Here is an 18,438-nt window from a genome sequence, read left to right on the forward strand (position 1 = left end):
GACTTTAGTGACCAATCCATAAGAGTGGAACTCGAGCAAACATTATCGAAACCTCTTACCAAATAATCGAGTCACTTGCCAACACTTGTGTTTAGCTTAGTGCTGTATTGTTGGGTTAACTTTCCACTTATTTTATATTGGCTCAACTCATCTTAAACTGCTCAGTCCATGCTAAGAACCATTTAGCTTTTCAGGTATTGTGTTGAGAGGAACAGCATGATCAAGCCATATATTTGTTATAATTTTCGCTTAGCGTGAAATGACATTTCTTGAGTGTGATTCTGATTTGTCCGAGTGATTGGTATCTAATCACTCATGTCAAAAGCCACTTCAGAGGAAGTAGGACTTGGATCAGCATAATCGTTATCGAAATTTCAAGCAGTATCTGTGAGGTAAGTACAGTGCATGTGACGAAACTGGCGAGAACGCGCCACGCCAGCAGCGCGCCCGCCGCACGCCCGCAAAGGACCAACCAGGAGGATAATAAAAAACGCCTGTAGGTATCTTTAGCGGCACTACCGAATTTGAAAGTGCCCCTAGAGTATTTCAAAGAGTGCGAAAGACGCCCGTGGCATCTCATGAGCACGAGTCACTTTCTATGTATCCAGACTTCCATCTTACTATCTTTTCTACCGTTCTCATACAACAGCGGATTTGATTGGCTCAGGGACACCGATCATCTTTGTGCGCAAGCCAATGAGCGACAGGCGTACATTTCGCGCTTGGCAACGCCAATGTTTACAGTCTCATTCAAGAAGATTCATTCTTTTGCAGTGCATGCACACGAGGCATGCACGTCAGTTGATGGGAATTAGCGATTCCGTGCATTGCGCGCGACTATTAATTTTTGCAAAAAATAGCTCCTGTGGGGTATCCCAGGGGAGTGACCATTGGTCACTCCCGTAAGAAAATCTGCTCACATGCACTGTAAGTATCAATAGACAAGATATTTGATATGTCGTTGGATTGGCACCAGATGGCAGGAAGAAATGAGTGGATTGATAAAGCCCGCCGTTTTGAAATACACTCAACCGCTTCTGCTTCCTTTTTCGCCTGGTATACAGGTAAAAATGTGTCAAATGCACATCAATCCATTATCCAACATACAGTGGAACCTCCCTTAGCGGACACCTCTCTATTAAGGACAACCTCTCTATTAAGGACACCAGTTTTGGTCCCAAATTGGTAGTTTCCTTTCAATTTGACCTCTCTTATTAGGACACCTCTCTATTAGGGACAGCACTTGTCAGTCCCGAGAGTGTCCTTAATAGAGAGGTTCTACTGTAATTGACGATGCGTGTACCTTTTTGACTATACTTCGAACATCTGAGACCATCTAACAAGTTCCCAGGACATGACAAAATGAATAAAAAGTAATACAAGATCACTGAAAATTACAATTTTGTTGGTCAATTCGTGGAAGTGTCGACAAATCAGGTTAGTGTCATTGGAACACGTTAGATGAACTTGACTCAAAATGTTAAAAAATATCGGAATTTGCCATGTCTTGAAAATGGAATAGAGTGTGTTGAGTCGAAGGTCTTGTTCTCAGACATAATTGAATCCACTGGTAATTTCCTTTATTTGATGAAAAATTGATTCTGTTCTTGATTCAATATAATCAAATCATATTGTTAGGCTGTGCTGCTTTTCATGAATGCAGTGATGCTGGAATCAAAATATAATCGACAAAGGAAATAACTAGAGAAAATCACACTGGTTGATAAATGGATTTAAGTTATTTGTATGAAGCTGATCTGCGCTAGTGTTTCGTACATTCTTTTTGCTGCGGGTTCCTTCAAGGCGATGACATCGTGCACTGAATTGCATCATGCATTTCCATGCTTTGCGTCTTGATGTCATTATCATGTCAATGCTTAGTCATACCATGCGTTGCCTTGCGCAGACCGCAAATATCGTCCCTTGTAGTGAAATGGTTTTGTGTCAGACATAGTGAACTCTTTATGTTGTTATATTGTCCTGGACTATTATCATGAAAGTATATCTGTGTATAACACTATCATTTATCCATGCCAGGTTAACCATGGGGTAATTGGCATTCATTGAAAAGCTTTCAAAATGTAGTTCAGACATACAAATATAGCAATCATTTAATAACGCTCAGGTGAATTTGAAGAGAGATTTAGCGGAGTCTTTACAGCCAATATTGGCCTAAATTAATGCCTATATCATTTTGTAGGCCATACAAATTCATCATCTTTCGTGTCTTATGGTGTTAATAATTCGGCCCCTGTGGGTGGCTGCTTGGAATATGAGGCTGTCTACTTCAACAATAGCAATTAGATCATTTTTTGGCCTATTATTTCAACAAGCTAGATTGCTTTTGCTTCTTCTTAGGCCACCGCATCCAGTCATGGGGGAGAGTAAGGTTATAATGGATGCAAATGGTTTATCTCTGATAAATCTTTTACGACTTATACTTTTCCAAAAGTTTTAAGAGTGTGGTATGCGCGTGTCTCCCTTTAAAGAAAATGTAAGTATCATATTCCAGCTCATGCTGTTGTAGAGTAACCTTGGAAAAACGAATCTGATGGTACTTGTCCACTTTTCCCCACGTAGAATAGGGGAATTGCAGATACCGCGTGGGGAACTGCGGACAGTGTATTAACGCTGTTTCTCTTCAAACTGAGGGTAGACTGTGGAATTTTAAAGGTTCGTGAAAATTGATTGACCATCATGCATCATATTTATTACTTCGTTGATTTTATGTTACCGAGGCTATAGAGAGGTGTCAAAAGTGTTCACCCGTTTGTAGGTGCCTCTCACCAGTGAAGAGCCATATCACCTGACTGGTATGCCAGATAAATTTCGACTTCTGCCACCTGTGTAGGGAGGTGAACACTAGCATTTCCAATGCGCCACTTCATAACAAGTCCACCAACAGACTTGGCATTTAAATAAGCATATCAGCACTTCACTCAATTATTCGATTAAAGACTACATCCTTTATGAATAACAATCGCTGTGTTTGGTTTGGGCACCGAGCCAATCCAAATTTTATGTGCGAAAATAGACAGATTACTTGGTGAATTCCTTAAATTTCTATAATTACAGAGGTGCGCTACCCAATGATATGTTTAATTCTTTTCTCTAACCTGTACTTAGATTTGCACTTTCGCCAGGAATGACTGGTTATATACCTATAGGCCAGACCAAATTCTTTTCTTGGGCAGTTAACTGTATTACATGAAAATCCCTTTCACGGATATCCTTGAGACTTGTGGCTATGGTCCTTGAAGTGCGCCACATAGCTGTAACAGGCAATTTTACCCACAACCTATTGATATTTTTATCACTATCTTAGCGAGAAATACCGCAAGTTAAGTTGGACATAGTATTATGAACTTTTGAATACAGTCAGCAGAACCTGTAAAAATCAGTACGAAATTGGAACTGCTTTTTTCGATGCCTCAGGTAAATCTTTATCATCAAAAAATGGATAGACCGGCATTATTACAGTTTGCTTAGTTGAATATCCAATACCTTGCCAATGCAAACAGCAGTCTGGGCTTTTTCTGTCTCAAACAAGCTTATATAAGATATGAAGTATTTCTGTGCCTGAAATGTGTTCCATGAATAAAGTATGTGGTCTACAAGTTGACTCGTTGCTTTATAGTTCAAGCTCTTGTGACGTTTTTGTACCATCCAGGTATAACATGGGTGCAAGATTAGCTTCAAACAGTTACCTCGAAATTTGGTGCATGTGATATAACATTGTCCAAGTTAATTGCCAGTAAATTCACGGAGGAGAGCAAATTTTGGTTGTTCGTCATGTGATAATTTGTAAATTTGTAATTTGTGATACACTCATGCCTCTATCAGAGCTGGCTGCTCAATGAGTTGTGAATACAAATGACCAAGATAAGATTCTCTGTCAGTTGGGAACTGATTCTCCAGGGTGATGCTGTAGGTAACAGCACAAAAACTGCTTGAGTTAGAGTGCTAAAAGCAGTTGGTAGCCATCAATATACTATAGGAAGCGATCAGTTGTGATCAGTGGGTGGAGCTAATAGTTGATTCTCGTTAAAGCAGACGACAAATTGTTCATTGATTTCTTTGTGACTATTATTTGCCATAACTAATTACTGCAATGAATAATTGAAGTCATCCTTAACCATGGGGTCCTGGATCATAATGGTATTCATAACATGTGTATATTGCAGTTGATTTCTTCTGGTGTGACTTTTTTCGAGTCTGCTTAGCTAGACGTTTGATTCTTGAAAATCAACTATCGCCAAAAAACTCAACTACTCCATTCAGCTGGACTTTTCGAAGTGAAAAATGTGACTTAATCACCAATTATGTTCTCCCGTTCTCCCAAAAGAAATTACAAAACCTTGTCTTTATCTCTGTGAACCAGATGGTCAGCCTGAAAGATTTATCAAGACATGTCACACAAAAATGACAAATCCAAGCAAATCCTGCAGAGGAGAAATAAAACATGATTGTGATGATGTCAACTAACAAGAACCCATGCCAAAACCCAATCGTATCCAAAGTTCTTACAGAATCATGATATATTAGCTGGGGAGATTTACCCGCTAATTTGCTCACGGCATGAAGACTGTCAAATTTTTACTTGCCTATGATAGATGGCTTCTTACAGGGAAGGATCAATAACATTATTCAGTTCCTTCTATGGGTAGATAAGATTTATTATTCATCTTTACTGATGCTGACTTGTTGCATTATTGAGCTTTGTTGTGATTACTCCAGATGGCGTCGCTTGTAGTTTGGTCCGATGACTGGTTTGAACATTTTCTTTCCTCATCTGCATAATTCCCTCTTGAAAAAAGCAAAGTGATGAGGTTGTTTAATGAACTATTTGATTTGATTGTTCCAATTAAAGATGTTAGCTCCAGGGTCAGTTGCTAGAGGAGAGATTATTACCTGTTTATACTGTGGGACTCAGCCTATCATTGTTGTTCCAAAGGCTTCTCACCTGTGGTGAGCTGGAAAACTACTCAGATACTGCCGCTTGTTAGAATCGCTTGTTAAAATCTTTTAGAGTGCCTTCTGCAGAATTCTTAGACGTTGTATTTGGTGTAGACTGTTCCAAGTGCAAAGGTTTACGCTATAGTTTTCTGTGACTTGGAATATTCATCATATGCATCAAAAATCACTATAGTCTCTGCATATCTCTGCTATGATAATTGCTAATTAGTCTGCAGTGCTTATGAAGTGCATGGTGCATGGTGCTTTTAAAGTGTCAAGCGGACACTTCTTAACAAGGAAAAAACATCAAAAATCACTTAGTTGTATTTACTAATAGATTGCGTGGTAAAACGTCAAACTGATCTGTTGAAAGGCTTCGTTAAACTCACTGTGCATTTAGATCTGCTGAGCAAGTCCAATTATCTGGGGTGTAAGGACTTGGTACAGGTAATTTAGGCCCTATACTCGACTTAATGCTGTATATACTGTGTATAGGATGTGCAGTACACCTTATGATAAAGGCGGGAAGTGTTTTACTTGGTCTTAATAAATAACAATGGCTGACTTAAAACACGATTGAGGGTCTCGGTAAACACTCGATAAGCAAGCAGACCTTTAACTTTTTAAGTATAGGAAAGGGCCTAAGTACGTTAGTGTGGCGGAAGATTTAGAGGAATACATGTCTGATTGTGTTGACTTGATTAAGCAAAGTATACACTCAGGTAGGGAGCAAATTTAGTTTTGAAACGCCAGGCTTTTATCTCTGACCTAGGCCTACATTTAGTTCCATGTACTTTTCTTTGCTTATTAGATTTAATTAGGAGGTAATTTTCATTCTCAAAACACCTTGTCCTGCTATGAAGTGGGTGATATGAAAATGATGGGTATCCGTGCATTCAGTGATGAAACTTCTTTTTCCATCCTTTGACACAAAAGTGATACAAATATTTGAAAAGGGGCACAGCGCAGTTCAGTTAGGCATTCGAACCAATCGGATGGTTCACTCTGTAACTTATCTTAAGTGAAACTAGTAGTCTCACTCAGCAACTAACTCAAAATATGTGAAAAAAGCAAGCAGATTGATGGTGTTCACAGTGCTGGTGGTGTTGCCTGTGATTCCATCCACCTGTATTGCCTTCCCATCTCCAGCCCCATTCAGCTGGCCCATCCATCAAGCTCAAACCAAGTGTTCTACACTTGTACACATCCCGCCATGTTTACATACGCAACCAAACTGAATGGAAAATTGCCTCCGCTCTCACCGACTAATTTCTTCTGCCATAACCTGAAGCCTTTCTAGTGAGTGGAGTTATAACTAGCCACCAGGTAGCTCCCTGTAACTCGATAACTCGATCACCCAATCACCTCAACCACACTGTCTGCAAATATAGAGAGTATTCCATTGATTTGATGAGTTAGTATTGATTGGTTTTGTAGCATGTGGGTCATGACAGAATTTGTCAAGATCAAGATGAATTTGTCTGAATCGAAATCAAAGAATGTGTTTGGAATTCAGCTCTGCTCACCAGTTGCTATAAACTTGATTACATTGATGCACAGACCTACATGTGTCACTAAAATGGGTCATTGTTACCAGTTAGTTTGTGATATACTGCTAGGAGCACTTTGTGTATATCAAAATGTACCAAAACAGGTTGTTGTTACCAGTTAGTTTTTGATATACTGCATTGTTACCAGTTAATTTCTGATACTGAGCACTTGGGCATATTATATAATAATAATAAATGAGTCTCTTATAAAGCGCTGTTCCATGGTAGTCCTTGCTCACAGCGCTCCCTCCCCAAAAGCTCTCACAAACAGCCATGTCTTTATAGCTCGTTTGAATTGTTCAGTGTCCTCAGAGTCTCGAATGTGGCATGGAAGAGTGTTCCAGAACTGCGGTCCTTAGCTTTTGAAACTGCAGTCGCCAAATGACGTTTTGGTGCTCGGAACCTCTAGTTCTATGAAGGAAGTGAACTGGGTCCTGCGAGGAGCAGGTTTTCTAGAAATGAGGTCCATCAGATACTGGGGAGCTGCACCTTGCAGGCACTTGTGCACCTGAAGCAACACCTTAAAGTCAATCCTTTCTGCTACAGGCAACCAATGAAGCTTGATCAGTGTAGGTGTTATATGATCAAACTTTCTAACTCTGCAAACGATGCGAGCAGCGGAATTTTGGACACGCTGTAACAGAGAAAGTGTATTTTTCGGTAGACCAGCAGGTAACCCGTTGTTACAGTCAAGGCGAGAGGTCATGAAGGCATGGACCAGGCGTTCCCAGCTGTCTTGGTCAAGGTACCTACTGACACTGCCAATATAATACAAACTGGCATATGCAGCATTGCATATCTTCTTTATCTGTGCTTCCATTGTCATGCCCTGGTCCAGAAGAACCCCTAGATCCCTGACACAGTTCGACTTGGGTACCGATACACCATCAACCGATATTTCGGCAATAGATCCAATTCTGCGTGGTGAAACAATGTTAATCATGTCCGTTTTCGGGGTGTTGAGCGCCAGCTTGTTTTCAATTAACCAGTCCTTCACATCACTGACACATGATTCCACGCGCATTATCAAAATGGGTCATTGTTACCTTTTACTAGTTTGTGATACTGACAGGAGCACTTGGGCATATTACCAAAATGGGTCATTGTTACCTTTTACTAGTTTGTGATACTGACAGGAGCACTTGGGCATATTACCAAAATGGGTCATTGTTACCTTTTACTAGTTTGTGATACTGACAGGAGCACTTGGGCATATTACCAAAATGGGTCATTGTTACATTTTACTAGTTTGTGATACTGACAGGAGCACTTGGGCATATTACCAAAATGGGTCATTGTTACCTTTTACTAGTTTGTGATACTGACAGGAGCACTTGGGCATATTACCAAAATGGGTCATTGTTACCTTTTACTAGTTTGTGATACTGACAGGAGCACTTGGGCATATTACAAAAATGGGTCATTGTTACATTTTACTAGTTTGTGATACTGACATGAGCACTTGGACATTTTACCAAAATGGGTCATTGTTACATTTTACTAGTTTGTGATACTGACAGGAGCACTTGGGCATATTACCAAAATGGGTCATTGTTACCTTTTACTAGTTTGTGATACTGACAGGAGCACTTGGGCATATTACCAAAATGGGTCATTGTTACCTTTTACTAGTTTGTGATACTGACAGGAGCACTTGGGCATATTACCAAAATGGGTCATTGTTACATTTTACTAGTTTGTGATACTGAAATGAGCACTTGGGCATATTACCAAAATGGGTCATTGTTACCTTTTACTAGTTTGTGATACTGACAGGAGCACTTGGGCATATTACAAAAATGGGTCATTGTTACATTTTACTAGTTTGTGATACTGACATGAGCACTTGGACATTTTACCAAAATGGGTCATTGTTACATTTTACTAGTTTGTGATACTGACAGGAGCACTTGGGCATATTACCAAAATGGGTCATTGTTACATTTTACTAGTTTGTGATACTGACATGAGCACTTGGGCATATTACCAAAATGGGTCATTGTTACCTTTTACTTTGTGATACTGACAGGAGCACTTGGGCATATTACAAAAATGGGTCATTGTTACATTTTACTAGTTTGTGATACTGACATGAGCACTTGGACATTTTACCAAAATGGGTCATTGTTACCTTTTACTAGTTTGTGATACTGACAGGAGCACTTGGGCATATTACAAAAATGGGTCATTGTTACATTTTACTAGTTTGTGATACTGACAGGAGCACTTGGGCATATTACAAAAATGGGTCATTGTTACATTTTACTAGTTTGTGATACTGACAGGAGCACTTGGGCATATTACCAAAATGGGTCATTGTTACATTTTACTAGTTTGTGATACTGACAGGAGCACTTGGGCATATTACAAAAATGGGTCATTGTTACATTTTACTAGTTTGTGATACTGACAGGAGCACTTGGGCATATTACAAAAATGGGTCATTGTTACATTTTACTAGTTTGTGATACTGACAGGAGCACTTGGGCATATTACAAAAATGGGTCATTGTTACATTTTACTAGTTTGTGATACTGACAGGAGCACTTGGACATTTTACCAAAATGGGTCATTGTTACATTTTACTAGTTTGTGATACTGACAGGAGCACTTGGGCATATCACCAAAATGGGTCATTGTTACATTTTTAGCTCACCTCTTAGCAGAGATGAGCTTATCCCATACCGTGGCGTCCGTCGTCCGTCGTCGTCGTCGTCGTCGTCGTCGTCCGTCGTCGTCCGTCGTCCGTTAGCAGGGCACGTTTCGTAACTGTTAGAGCTATTGAGTTGAAACTTGGTACACATGTACCCTTATGTAATGACACCTTGGAGAGCAAGTTTCGGTCCGATTCGTTTCATGGTTTGGCCACCAGGGGGCCAAACGTTGAAAGTGAAAATATGCAATATCTCCCTTAATAGTAGTCGGGAAATTTTGAAAAAAATATGGTAGGTACTTCTAGCAAAGGTGCATCATATATCCTCCGGGTTTTTGATTTGACCTCCTTTTCAAGGTCACAGAGGTCAAATGGTGTAAATTGGCCGTTAGGATGTAACGATGGCACGTTTCTAAACTGCAATGACTATTGATACCAAATTTTGTACACATTTACCCCTTAGTCAGGTGATCTCAGGGACCGAAGTTTGGTCCAATATGATTCACCACTTGACCACCAGGGGGCAAAATCCAAAAACCTTAAAAATGTGATTATTCCTTAACTTCTTGCCCGATTGCCACCAATTTGATATCATGGGTACATCTAACCACCATACAGTATATGTCACACAGGTTTTTAATTTGACCTTCTTGTCAAGGTCACAGAGGTCAAATGGCGTAAATTCGCCGTCAGGCCGTAACTATGGCACGTTTCTTAACTGCAATGACTATTGATCACAAATTAAGTACACATGTACCCCTTGGTCAGGTGATCTCAGGTACCGAAGTTTGGTGCAATCTGATTTGCCGTTTGGCCTCCAGGGAGGGGGCCAAATCCTAAATTCTTCAAAATGCCATTATTCCTAGTAATGACTTGCCCGATTGGCACCAATTTTATATCATAGGTACATCTAATTCTAACAACCATTCAATGTGTCACCCGGGTCTTCTTTGATTTGACCTACTTTTCAAGGTCACAGAGGTCGAATGTACTGTAAATTGGCCATTTTGGGGAAATTGTAATTGCTTGGACCTACATCAAACCTAACACTACATGACACAATACCATGCTCTTTATCCATCTTTCCTCCACATGAGGTGAGCACAATGGCCCTGGCCATTTCATACTAGTTTGTGATACTGACATGAGCACTTGGGCATATTACCAAAATGGGTCATTGTTACCTTTTACTAGTTTGTGATACTGACAGGAGCACTTGGGCATATTACAAAAATGGGTCATTGTTACATTTTACTAGTTTGTGATACTGACATGAGCACTTGGACATTTTACCAAAATGGGTCATTGTTACCTTTTACTAGTTTGTGATACTGACAGGAGCACTTGGGCATATTACAAAAATGGATCATTGTTACCTTTTACTAGTTTGTGATACTAACAGGAGCACTTGGGCATATCACTAAAATAGGTCATTGTTACATTTTACTGGTTTGTGATACTGACAGGAGCACTTGGGCATATTACAAAAATAGGTCATTGTTACATTTTACTAGTTTGTGATACTGACAGGAGCACTTGGACATTTTACCAAAATGGGTCATTGTTACCTTTTACTAGTTTGTGATACTGACAGGAGCACTTGGGCATATTACAAAAATGGGTCATTGTTACATTTTACTAGTTTGTGATACTGACATGAGCACTTGGACATTTTACCAAAATGGGTCATTGTTACCTTTTACTAGTTTGTGATACTGACAGGAGCACTTGGGCATATTACAAAAATGGATCATTGTTACCTTTTACTAGTTTGTGATACTAACAGGAGCACTTGGGCATATCACTAAAATAGGTCATTGTTACATTTTACTAGTTTGTGATACTGACAGGAGCACTTGGGCATATCACTAAAATAGGTCATTGTTACATTTTACTAGTTTGTGATACTGACAGGAGCACTTGGGCATATTACCAAAATGGGTCATTGGTACATTTTACTAGTTTGTGATACTGACAGGAGCACATGGGCACACCAAAATCGGTCATTGTTACCTATTAGTTTGTGATAATGTCACTTATACAATTGTTGCAGAACATAAGGCAACAGAGTATGAATGATGGCAATGGGCATGATAGAGGCAATGTGATTGTTGATGATGATGCATTACACACATTACCGATGGGCACTGCTGGTATATCACAAATAAGTTTGCATCGTCTCTCGTGTGTAAATGCAAAACTCGTTGACTATTTCATCCAGCAGTATTTAGGAATGTGCAACTAACTAGGCATGATGTGACATGTGTACTTTCATGGAAGTCATGCGCCTTTGGCATGAACTCTACTGTAACCTAGACATGTAAAAAGATCTCATCTTATCTTCTCTCGACTCTCAACCTGACATTTCCATCTTGTTTCTCTGCACTGCGAGGCCACCGAAGGGACTGACAGAATTGCAAGAATTTCCTGTTTATTTCTCAGAAATTTTTTTTTTCCTCAAAGGCTTTTAAAAGGGGACTATAGTACAGGTAAGACCTATGGGTTAATTTTTTTAGGAGTAATAGACTGAATATGAATTGACAAATCCTCCTACAGTCACATGGACAAAAAGATATGGTTGACCTGAAGCTGTTCCACTATACACTACTGTCACCTTTTGTCAGTCTGCACAATCGACTACATCGCCCCAGACTACTTTTGTCTGGTGTGAATGCCCTAATATGATTTTAGTGTTGATACATGTCTCATCACCTGATACAGTCACTGTGCACTACCTCATGTCATAGTACATCTTCATCGTTGCTGATTTTTAAAATGATTGATTTATTCAGAACTGTACCATTTGTAAATATTTGTATGTTCATGTTATGGTATTGGAGTTGTCAATTTACAGGCCATGATAAATCATACCGATAGTTTTAACACCTGGATGGACTTTTTTGAATAATACTGGGTGTTGAAAAATTGTCTCCTCCTTTTTAAAGTCAGACAACAATTTTAAATGCATGTTTTTATCAAAAATGGATGCGAGGAATTTGAAATAGTAGTATAATTAGGATTCATGTTGATTGCTATTGATTGACAATGGCAGGTCATTTGAATGGCTCATTGTGGATTAATGGCTGGATATTTCATGATCGGGATGTCACTTTATACTTTTGATAGCAGGTATCCGAAAGAAAATGCTTTTACATGCTTTAAGACTTAGAGGTACCAATCTTATTTTTTTAACATGTTGTTCAGGTACATCTGGTCTTTCATTATAGTGAAATAATTGTAGTGTCTGAAAAGGAAAAATTTCAGTATAGTATTACTGTTTTGTCTGAATGATCTAGGCACTCTCTCTGCATTTGTTTTTTATAATATAGTTGTATATTGATTTAGCACAAAACTTTGGCAGGAGAATGAGACACCGCCATTTCGAGCTCAATTCTCATCCCTTTCGGAGAGAGAAGGGCATAGTCGGTTTTGCAAGTCATATGCCTGATCATTGGCCCCTCAGAAAAGATTTCCTTTAAATTCTAAAAGTTCAACCCAGCTTATCAAGCTATTTATTCGCAGTCTCCTCTATACATGAGCTTAAATAATCAACTTTTGTCCTTGTCTGCATTTCGAGACACGCCTTCGTTAATTGTTGGAATTCCTTTTCCACTATCAGATACGTCATCAATTGTGTGATATTTCATTGTAATAATGAGATGACTTTTCTTTCTTGTCCTAGTGTTCTTCTATTTCAGTGTCTTTTCTTGTCTTTAGTGTTTTTATCGTCAAATTAGGGCCTGCCTTCTCGGTCCTGTATACAACTCCAGTCTTTTGCTGATTTAATTAGTTGACAGGCGACTTAGCCTGATCCAATATCGTTATCTATCCGTCACAAAATACATGTCATTTCCAAAGCAGAGGCTCACTTCGTGCATTAATTGCCCGCCACTCAAACCTTAAGAGTTTCAATGGATTTCAGTTCAGTTCAATCGCCTTTATTGCACTTCCCTTTCAGGTGTGATTCAACATCCTGTGCAGGATAATAGAATCGTGATAGAGACTGATGCTACCGGCCACCCCTGCTATCCATGTGGTACAGCCCATCAATGGACATGTGCTAGACCAAACCTTTTGGTGTCGAATAAATACAAGTATAGTGAAACCGCTTGAGATTTGGTACGATTTAGGATTACTGTTGGATTTATTTTGCCGAATTTGGTAAGTCACGTTATTTTTTGCGGTAGTTTTCCTGTATTCGCTAAGCTTGCATGATTTCTCACTTCGCTTTGTGGCTACATTATAAACAGCACACGACAGGAGTAATGACCTTCACCTTCAGATGATCTGATAGAAGGAGCTAAATTTGAATTAGAAGCTCCAGCGTGTCTGTATATAGGGAGGTCCAGAAGTGTGGCCCAGACTGCTTCAAAGCATGTATTTTGGAGAAATTGGGAAATAATTGGCTAACTGGTATATGTTGTTGGGCCAATAAGGTCTTGTTGTATTTGTTTTCAAGACTTTCGCCAATATTGCAATATGTTCGATAATCTAAGTGTTTGTAAATAGTTAAAGTATGTAGGGTCTTACGTTTCAAGTCTAGTTTTTAAGAATCACATTACACTTTGCATGTGATACTGTACATAAATCGACAAATAAATCGTAGAATCAACAGAAATGCAGATTGTCTGGGCACTGAATAGTTTTACAGAACTATTGCACAAACTTTGCCAATACACAAGTGTTGGGACTAGGTCTACTGGCCTGCTTAGGCAAGACTTGCTGTATTCATTGGTTAACGTTACCGAATGTCAGGTCTTGCTCGTAACGCTTGTTCCTGAGGATGAAGCCTGGATATAGGCATTTTACTCTACTTTCACTAATGTAAGACTGCTTTATTGATGACTACAATATCGACACATAGACCGAACAGAAACATGACGTCATGGCCATCGAACAACTTAATGACGCCAACCTATTATTATTAATCCAATTTGGATACTGAGAATTGCCAGCCAATAACTTGGATTGTAATTAATCCAACACCTGAGAAAACCGCATAGTCTCCCCTCCATACCCTACACCGACAGTTCCCGCTCTAGTGGAAATGGCCTTAGTCAACTGATGCTCTAGGAAGAAGGGTAAAAATGAAAATATCTCTCTCAACAAATTTCATAACTTTACATGTACATGTAGCCTTGAAGATAGAATTGTACCTGAACCTTTATCTAAGAGAGAGTGTCCCAGATTATTCAGACATAAGTTGTAAGTCCAGGAATTATCTGGGCATGTCTGAATGATCGGAGATTTATTGGGCCATTATAAACCAGTTGGTCAGGTCTACATACTTCGATATTGTGTGTCGTTTGTGATCTCGGGCAAGCTATTGATGTGTAGTGAATCATGTAATCGGTGTACAGTCGATTATGTTTTAATATGTTTTTATTACAGCCTGTTTGTGATAGAATTGTGACATACAATGCATATAGGTCTTTTAGATGACACATTATTAGTTTAGGTTGTCATTTTATAGTTTTATGTGAAAACAGCACCAGATGGTTACATGATAGTTGTTTAATACAGTCATTGTTGCCTTAAAGGAAGAGTGTCCCAACATATTGCAGGGCCAGCACTTATAATCAGTTACAGAGTACCCATGTACATGTAAAGGGTGCTGAAGATAGGCACTCTGAAATGTGTACAAATATTTTGTAGAATGTTTGTGTACATTTTCTGACACATCCCAGAACCACCTTTTTTTCAGGAACTCAGTAAACTCCCTTATACCTAGAATCATCTTAAGCCACCCCTCCTTTAACACAAGGAGGAGAAGCACAGATGTATGGTAACAGATTAGAAAAAGGACTGCAAATTCATGTTGCCTGTCACTAAATGCGAAGTTCGAGCTTTTCAGACCTGAAGCAATATAATGGCTGCCAAGTGTCACAATGTTACTTCTATGAAATATTATATCCATTAGCAAGAATTGATAGAGGCTGGGAATGCATCATCTTATCTAGTATCCGAGGTACCTGGTTCCAACACTAGGGGGCTTATACAAGATAAACTACCTCCTATGCTCCTATTGGCTGTATGTTCTTTATATTTAAGTTACATCCAGTATCAATTTGTTTGTGTTTAGTTTAGTACGATTTTGGAAGCTCTTCGGAAAAAAGATTGTTTTTTATTTCTGAAGTTTGACCGAAGTATTAAACTGAGTTTCTGTGATCACCTAAACAAGTTACATCAACTCTGTAATTTGGCCATCTCCTGCATTGCCAAACAACACCTTCAAACTGACTCCTCAGTCCTACCTTGACCCAACTCACAGATACCACGGTAGATAGTTCTGGTCAATTTTCATATAAAGACAATCTTTTGTCAATGGTGGTATATATAGAAAGGGTTGCCTAAAATAGAGATGATTTTTGGAGCTCCGGTATTCTGATTGTCACCCTTGCATCCTCACACTTTGAGAGACAGGATAAGCTGTGAACAACTTTGTGCGATTGAGTAAGCGCAGAACTTGCAGATGGTATAATAACTGATTGTATCTTCTTTTTCTTCTTCTGTATTGGGAATTTTTGAGATGCACGCTGGACAGTCGCAGTGCGTTTTCGATGCCAATTGTATCAGACAATCTGTCTTTGGTCTGTAAACCTGCTGCCTTCAACGTTTTTATGCAGACCCCAACTTAAAACAGCTGGCTCAATCCCAGCCTTGTATGATATGATGCAGTCCTCATAAATATTGAAAAATTGTTGGAATAATCTACAGATTTCACTCAATTAGCATGCCTGAGGTCAGACTCAAATAATCAGAAGGGAATCAAATCTGCAAGACCAGTACAACTAGAAACAAGCAATTTTAGGTGTGTCTGTTACCCATCTTATCCGTGTTTGTAGACCTTATTCAAGGAATTTTTCATTCTGGGAGCCTTGTGTGTCAAGATGGTATTTCCATCGATGAAATGAGTCATGCTTGCCCCGGCAATATTTTTAGCTAGTTGTTGGTGACTGCAGGTGCTCTGTTCTAAATGACATCTCCTAATTAGTCATGATAGCTTTTGTCAGCTCATGTATTGTAACCTTTGGTGCAGGTTGGGTGGTTTAGCTGTGGGAGGTGTGACAGTGATGGGTGACCCAGTTTTATGCAATAGTGACTGGCTCAAGATAGGAACTGGGGGTTTCATTAGGAGTTGTGCTAGTTTTGACGGTGTTTCACTTGGTTGCCACTTATTGCTGGAAGTGCATGTAGTCATTGCTAAGGATTTACCTTTGCTGGTGAATTCTTCGCAAACAGGATCTGTATGTGATGGAGAATTGCACTAAAGGTATGCAACTCAATTATTACGAATAAAGTGCACGAACTAGATGTTTTCGCTCATCTTGAATATTTTCGTTCAAATTGCACGGCCATTTTTGCTGAGCATTTTATTTTTAGCTCGATTCCCTTGAGAATGAACGGACGCTGCAGTATGCCTCACAAGGCGCAACTGGAAGAATGAATGGAGAGTTTGAATGAGTGAAGCCACAAATAGTTCAGGTGTTTAAAGAAACATCACACAGTCAGCTTTTTTTACATATCTGGGCTGTCTGTACCTGAGATATGGTACTGTTTGGCATTTTCCTGCTGGTATTGGCAATTCTTACAGTTTCTTATGTTGTGATACAGTGGTTATTACATTCTTATAGAATGGAATAACATCCAAAGGTTACAAATTATCTACCAGGTAATCATTTTATTGTTGACAACCAATAAATTGGTGGCCAGATAAGCCCCTTCCCATGATTCTGACATGTCTGAGGCTCAACATCCATTTACCCCTCACTGTTTCTATACCAAATTGAAAATGACCATTTTCAAAATGTCAAACCAAAATGTTGTTACTAATCATGTTACCTGACAATTTACTATGAGGATAAAACAAAACAAGCTCTCATATGATGAAAACCTTTGTAATAGAATATGGTTGAGTTGTCCCGCTATTGTCAATTTCAATGTGGAACTATTTGATATCGCTGTATGTAATGCATATTGTTTTCTGAAAATGTATGGTTAGTTCATGTGAACTTACGGTGGAAAACACAGCCATCTGCTTGACTAGGATTTAACTGATGAACCGGCAGAGAGGGCTAGCTGCCAGGAGGCTGTATGTAATTCTACTGTTAAAATTATCAAATTGTGCTTCATGTTTGAAATAAAAATGATTTGTTTGGTCTCAACCATGTGGGAGTTTACTGGGCAGATATTTGTGTGATAAACAATATAAAAGATAGACATTGACATATCATCGAATGGTATAAATGATATTTGTATTTTTTCAATAGTGCTTATTTCAGTTGGGTTGTCATCAGTTCACACTGCTTTGCGCTCATTTGAACCTGATCAGTAGAGCAACCATGTGGTGAGATTTGATGGCAATGGCCATATCTGTGAAGCCACTTTCTATATCCAACAGAGCCATTTCAGTTCATGAAGTCACTCATGACCATGTGTGGTATGGTCTGTTGGTTTGACCGATCTTTATGCACCTTGTTTACCCTTCCTATATAAACATGGAATAATATTGGCAACTCCAACCAATCGTGTATGGCCCAAACATGGAACTATGCTTGGTCAGTGGTGAAAGGGGATGAGTGGTGGGGGTGCTTGGGTCATTGTTGGTGTATTGGGAGGGTACACTGAGGGTCCAATATTGTCTGCCATCTTGTTTTGAGTAATCATGGTTAGGCTAGGCAGTCCACTTCTCAGTCTCGTTCACTTGAATTCTTAAGCGCCCCACAAAAGAGCAATTTAAAACCTCCTTCATCCGCAGTAATAGACTGGTGTCGGATAAGGGAGGTTCTAGTGTACAACATAAGGTTGACCAAAAAGCCTCCTTGCTACAGCTAGTTTGCTGTCAATTTGCCCATCCAATCTAATATCTGACATGTTCGCATCACTTCCCACTCTAACCATACAGTCCCAAAGCCCGTTCAAGAACTCAGTTGACAAAAGCCTTCATTAGGTATTTCCGCACACTTTGACACAACAGTTCTGTCATGTCCCCTCACAAAGCGTGATTGTGCATGGAAAGTTTCTACGTGATGAATGTGTTCGGACTATTGTGGGTGGCATATTTCATGTTTGCTTAGAACGATATCCCCTAAATATTTCTCCAACTTGTGTATGCTGGATTATACTGTACTTCACGTATGAAATTGTGCACAAAGTTTGCGGCACAAAATGGCAATAGGTTTCAAATGAAGTTGGTAATTTTATCTGTGTATTCCATATACATGTATGCATCTATGGATGATTGCAAAGGAAATAACTGAAAACTTGAGGCGAATGGTT

General features: G+C 39.3%; 1 protein-coding gene across 5 annotated transcripts in view; it reads left to right on the forward strand.

Moving 5' to 3' along the window:
• Nucleotides 1-13,179: 13,179 nt before the first annotated feature.
• LOC135489952 (zinc finger MIZ domain-containing protein 1-like) overlaps nucleotides 13,180-18,438 on the forward strand; it is a 178,093-nt gene continuing 172,834 nt past the window's right edge. For 3 of the 5 annotated variants that reach the window (XM_064775617.1, XM_064775633.1, XM_064775623.1), the window contains exon 1: nucleotides 13,180-13,320. The gene's annotated coding sequence lies outside the window, so the exon portion shown is untranslated. The remainder of the gene's footprint in view (nucleotides 13,321-18,438) is intronic. The other 2 variants (XM_064775591.1, XM_064775628.1) reach the window with 1 other exon arrangement.

The sequence above is a fragment of the Lineus longissimus genome, chromosome 1 (assembly GCF_910592395.1).
Source record: "Lineus longissimus chromosome 1, tnLinLong1.2, whole genome shotgun sequence".
Classification (NCBI taxonomy): domain Eukaryota; kingdom Metazoa; phylum Nemertea; class Pilidiophora; order Heteronemertea; family Lineidae; genus Lineus; species Lineus longissimus.